Raw genomic sequence first — 6,442 nt, forward strand, 5'->3', positions numbered from 1 at the left:
ACATCCAAGTTATGTCTTTTTTTTTTAACTTCATTGGCTATAAAAAAAAAAAAAAAACGCAACAAGAAACAGATTTTCCTGTTGGGGTTTGCTGTGTTCCTCCAGGCAATTCGGACTGGCCAGTGTTGGAGTTGGTGCTGGCTCCACCTTCCCCTGCAGACAAATTCTGCCCCTCTAGGAAGGGGGAGAGCGGGAAACGGTAAATCTGGGGGTGAGGGCAGTTTGATTTTCTGCCAGGTCGCCGACCTGGAACCTTTCTCCCTGCCGCTGCTGGCCCTGACCTGCTAGGTTTTTTTTTTAAAAGAAAATGACCACTGGGTGAGGGAGGTGTGGCCCCCAGATACCTGCGTCACCCAATAACCCGCAGGGGGCGTCCGAGAAGCAGGTAACAGTGTTCCAGCTTCTGCACTGTCTGTGGGCCCAGGGCACCGCTACTCGCCCCTTGTCCTGTCAGAACCTCTACATTGCTTGCCTGTTGGGCAAAGGATAAAGTTTAAGGTTCTTTGTCTGGTCTTCCGTGCTATTGACCGGGAAGGTCCGGAGGGCTAGGTGTCCCTCCCCCTCATGGGGGGGTTACGCTCAGCTGACAGGCTCCTACTATTTCTTGCAGATTCATCTACAAGAGTGCCGGCGTTGCGCCTCCTCTGTGAGCCTCACCTCCCGGCCCAGCTTCACCTTCGTGTCTCAAGGAGCTCAAGGCCTCCTTATTTCTGGAAGCTTCTTCCTAGGCCTGGCTCATGTTCTGTGCAGCTGAGGATCGGTGAGGACGGTGTTCTTAATGCACTGCAGATTTTGCTTATATTTCTAATACAAGATGAAAAGAAACCTGGCTAGCCTGCTGGGATCGGGTCTGGCTGCGGGAGCAGTACGGTGGAGGCAGAGGTGCCATGGGAGGTCATTGGCGGGGAGGGGAGGGGGTCTCAGGAGCACTTCAGAAATCTCCTCCAAGGATACGGTGAGGATGAGGAAGGCAGATGCAGAAGACTGGGAAAAGCAGAGGAGGAACAAGGAGCTTGATTTCTGTGGTTTTTAAGCCTTAGGAGCTATTTTTCTCTCTCATTATACGACAGCAGACAAAGTCCTTCAGCCCTGTCTACTCTGCAGTACAACAGACTTTGCCTGATCTTCGGCTGCAATAAAATAGAACAAGGTGCCATTTTCCACAGAGAAGCAAAAGCAAGGACAAGGGGGGTCATGATAGGTCAGTAGAGAGCGGGCGGCTTAGCAGAAATCTGAGGTGCAGGGGGGTGGATTCCCGGAAGAGTCCCCAGCAGAGAATTGAAGCAGGCTGAGGGCAGAGGTAAGGACAGCACTGCCAGGCTGTTAGTTTAAGTAGGGGCGGACCTGCATGAGAAGGCGCAACCTCTTCCTCTTCAGCTGGCAGGGGGGAGAAATCCTTAGTTTCAGGAACCCAGTGGCTCAGTCCTTGCCTGCCCTGATCTGCTATTCTACCCCTCACCGTCCCACCACTGCGCCCATTCCGGACCTTCTGGCACTGCTGCCGCTCCTCGGAGGAAGCCAGCTCAGTCACCCACCAGTAAGGGGGTTTAGCTCGTCGAAAACGCGCGTCCAACCCTCCCGGAAACTAATAGCGCTCATCACATGCAAAATGCATGTTGGTGAGGCTATTAGTTATTCGCCCGGGATAATAAAAAAAAAAAAAAAAATGTGCGGCCAAGCCGCGCATTTTACGCTCAAACATTAGCGCCTGCCCAAGAACAGGCGTTAATTTCTGAGCAGCCAAAAAAAGTGTACAGAAAATACTGCTTTTCTGCACATCCTAGCAATATTAAGTTGGAGGAACCAAAAGGGTAAAAAAATGAGAAAAAATAATAAAATTGTGCCGGCGGGTCAGGTTAGGAAAACGGTCGCTCCATTTTACGAGCGTCCATTTTCCGAACCCATTGCTGTCGGCGGGTTCGGAAAACGGACGCCCGTAAAATTGAGCGTCCGTTTTCCGAAACCCGCTGACAGAGCCACCTCTCCTGGGCCAAGGAGACGCTGGGGGCGCGTAATCGTCCCCCGGCGCCTCCTTTTAGCGCGACCCCCTCATTTGCATAAGGTACCGCACGCCCAGGAGAGGGGCCTGTGCGCGTTCAAAAAGCCGGCGCCGAAGCGGACGACCGCATGGTCTCGGCCTGAATGAAAGGCCACGGGAAAGGTAGGAGAGCTTCTGCGTGCGGGGCGTGAAAGTCACTGAGACATGAACTCAGGAGGCAATGACATTAATTACTACCCTGCGAGCAAAAAACAACTCATTGTTGACAAGTTCAAGTGGACAAGAAAGCCAAAGGTCCTTACAACCAGCACGGGAGAGCGTGAAAAATCCCATGACAGATTAGATAAGGACTCAGGGTAAAGCTTTACACCTGTGTTTATGTCCTAATGAGGTAATTCTTCTGCCAGAAAAAAAAGCTTCACTGGCTTGTACTGCAGGATGCATGCAGTCAACGATAGCAGCTACAGACCCAAAAGGTGCGTCCAGTCTGCCCAGCAAGGTGTTCAGGGTGGTAACTGCCTCTCCGGGCAGGTCCCCCTCCCCGCAAAGCGGAACTGCTACCCTACTTCTTAATTTCTGTCCTTTAACCACTAGGGATCCTCTGTTTGTATCCCGTGCCCTTCTGAGTTCTCGTCTCTTCCAGGAGGGTATACTCCAGGCACCAGCACCCTCCCTGTGAAAGCATATTGCCTGATGTTAGTCCTGAGTCTGCCCCCTTTTGAGTTTCATGTCATGGGCCCTAGTCCTACCGCTTCCTTTCCACTGGAAAACGTTTGATTCTCGCCTTACTGGGTCAGACTGAGGGCCCATCCAGCCCAGCGTCCTATTTCCAACAGTGGCCCATCCAGGCTCCAGTTCTTGTGCATTATTAACACCCTTCAGGAATTGAAAAGTCTGCATTATATCCCCACTGCCTCTCCTCTCTAGCTCCTCAGGCTTTCAGTGCAGGCTCCGCACCATTTCGGTTACCTTCCTTCGAGTATTGTTCGCCCTGGCCCTATGTCACAAAGCTGCTGAATCAGATTCACCCCCAAGACGGGGACCTTCCCGTCTCTGCCGGGACCTGGAGGCTTCTACCACGTGCGGGCATTTTTCAAGACATCTTGCCCGAACGAGGACCCCCCCTGAGGACTTTTACGCGCGGCATCCTGCGGCACGCCGAAGCCACGCACCAAAGGAGCGCGCCCCTTCTGCCAATTTTTTTCCCCGGACTTCTGTAATAAGTTAATCTCACCATCTCTTTAAATTCTTCTAAGCATTTTGATAACAAGTTCTTGGATCCTAGTCCTGCACCCGTTAAGTCAGTGACTGGGGGAGTAGTAGATACAGTCAAATCCTCTTCTGAAGATATGTCTCTTTTACCAAGGGCTATTGTACCAATTCCTGATCCGGTTCCTTTACATTTTTTAAAGGAACCGGATCATTGAGTATCGTTAACGAGGAACCTGCAGAAGTTCTCTCTTAAAGATATTTGGAGAGCTATCTCTAGAACTGAAAATACTTTAAACAAACTCAGTAAGCCAATTATCTTCATATCCTGAAAAAGCCTCTCTCCAGTTTTCTGAATTAGAAACAAGATCAATAAGATTAGAATCGGAAGTTACATTGCAAAATGGAATTATATCCAAATTGCAATCAACTTCATTTTTCAAGTATAAAAGATAATCTGATTACCCACCAAAAATGTGAAATTTTGGAGAACTGCCTTCATTGAAAACATTTGCGATTGTTACATTTTCCTATAACTCGCCTCTTATCTGGGGTTGAGTTATTTAAAAAACTATGCCTGGAAGGTTCTCCAGTTTTCGGATGATGAGATTTTCTTATTATCTAATTCATATTGGGGGTGGGGGGGGGATCAGTTAGATGGGTCTTTTGATGAGTTAACACCAATAGAAAGCCTTAATCTTTCATCTTTACTTGAATCGGATGATGTTAATACATGAGCTACTTTTATAGTTACTTTTGTGTTAGATTTTTTTTCAGCAATACTTTAAATATAAGGAAAGTACTTTTTGTGGACATAAGATTCACATTTTTTCCTGACGTTTCTAGAGAAACCCAGTCAAGAAGGAAGCAATTTCTTTTGATGAAGGTTTTTATTTGGAATGCCCATGTGAGTGGGTCATTTCCTTTCATGGTAATAAGTTTATGTTTGTGGATCCAGCAGATCTTGAGAGATTTTTTGATAGATAAAAGCAATCCCGGTTAAATGGGATTGGGAGTTCCCAGCAATATTTTCGGGGGGGTTTTTTTGTAAAATTGTCCCCCTTTATTATGTGGGCGTTTGCATGATTTATTGCGTGTTCTATGTTTTCCTGTGCAAACAATTAGCAAATATGCTTTACCTGTATTTCATGTGAATTATGATGTGAAATTAATAAAAGTGTGTAATACGCAACTGCTGCCACCCGTGCCGAAAAAGGATGCAAACCCCACTCCTAGGTTTTGGGGTGAGCTGCAATCACACTCCGCCTCCATAGGAACCCGCAGCTACTGTCCTCTCCCCAGCGGGGGAAGGAGGCACTGGAACCTGACCTCTTATTATCCTGCACTGTGGCTCTGGCCACTTGCCTTGACTGCTTGATGGTACCAGGCTGGTGATTTCCCACTGCCAGGCTCTTGCCACATGGACCCTCACCATCTGGCAGGGGCCGAGTGCATGGGAAATGAACCTGTCTCACCACAAGAAAGATTTGGGATGCAACACTGAAACGGGCCATGCTTTGCAGCCAAAGGGAGACTCTCCTGATTTTAATTTAAAAAAAATTGTAGAGCAATGCAAGGTATCACAATGAAAGGACACAGTGCAGAGGCACAGATGCAGCCATTCTGGGATATATTTAATTACATCTGTGATTAATAAGATGGGGGGGGGGGTTAGGGTGGCCAATCAGTTCCAGATTTTCAGGACAGGTTGATCCAGTCCTGGTTTTACCCCATTGCATGCTGGAACCTATTCTGATTTCCCTATTGCATTCCCTCAGAAAATCAAGACTATAAGTACCCTGCATGCAGGGGAGTAAAACCAGGACTGGATCAACCTGTCCTGAAAATCTGGAGCTGGTTGGTAACCCCGGGGGGGGGGGGGGGTTAGGGGCAGATACAGAGTAGCATGTCTGGGAGATTATACCAAACTTCACCACTTCAAAATGAAATGGGGAGGAAGGAGATGAGAAACAGAGAGAGCGAGAGAGACACGAGAAAACAAAAAGAAGCAGAAACAGAAAAAGAGAAAAGCAAGGCAGAAAACTGAAGAAGGAAAAACAGAACAGCAATAAAAGAACAGCGAGGAAAGGGGGAACAGAAAATAATTCTCTGACCTGCAGAGAATATCTGATCATCAACGCCTGGTTCTGCTGCAGATCTTCCTGAATACAAGGTCGTAAAGTCCAAACTGCCCAGTGCTGAGTAATTTCCTCCCTCCAGCCTGCAGGTCACAGGACAGCGGTGATGCACTGGTCAGCACTGGAAGGACTGAGCTGGACCCACTTCTCTGTGCTGAAGGTGGAAAAAGCCTGGCGTGAATCATGGAGGAAAGGCAGGTCAGGCCCCATGTAATGCCCATTCCGGGCATGGAGAAAGGAAGAGTCTGCTCAGACAGAAGCAGACACGTTCCCTGGCACATGGAGGGCATCCATGGATGATAAAGGTGTAATTATCACTGCAATGGGCAGCACTTTCAGGAACTCACGCAGAAGTGGCTTTTTGGTTTTGTTTGTTTTCTCTGTAAATCTGGTTTCTTACCTATTATTTTATGCTTGTATCTTTTGTTCCCCATGCAGAACAGTGGATGAAGCGGGTTTAAAAAAACACCCCCCCCAAACTGCACTAATAAACATAGTTGCATCAGCGCCAGAGGTAGCCACAAGCTTCCAGGAATGGGGTCAATGTTAGATACCCTGGAGCCTAGGAACGGGTCAGTCAGAGCCAGGTGCCCCAGTGACATCACTCAACTTGACCACACTGATACACATAAAGCATGAATACAGCATGGACAGCCGAAGGACAGATCTTCTCAGTGCCACATGCAGGTGTCACACTGATACATGTAAAGCATGAATACAGCACGGACAGCCGAAGGGCAGATCTTCTCAGTGCCACATGCAGGTGTCACACTGATACATGTAAAGCATGAATACAGCACGGACAGCCGAAGGACAGATCTTCTCAGTGCCACATGCAGGTGTCACACTGATACATGTAAAGTATGAATACAGCACAGACAGCTGAAGGACAGATCTTCTCAGTGCCACATGCAGGTGTCACACTGATACACATAAAGCATGAATACAGCATGGACAGCCGAAGGACAGATCTTCTCAGTGCCACATGCAGGTGTCACACTGATACATGTAAAGCATGAATACAGCACAGACAGCTGAAGGACAGATCTTCTCAGTGCCACATGCAGGTGTCACACTGATACATGTAAAGCATGAA

The sequence above is a fragment of the Rhinatrema bivittatum genome, chromosome 16, assembly GCF_901001135.1.
Source record: "Rhinatrema bivittatum chromosome 16, aRhiBiv1.1, whole genome shotgun sequence".
Classification (NCBI taxonomy): Eukaryota; Metazoa; Chordata; class Amphibia; order Gymnophiona; family Rhinatrematidae; genus Rhinatrema; species Rhinatrema bivittatum.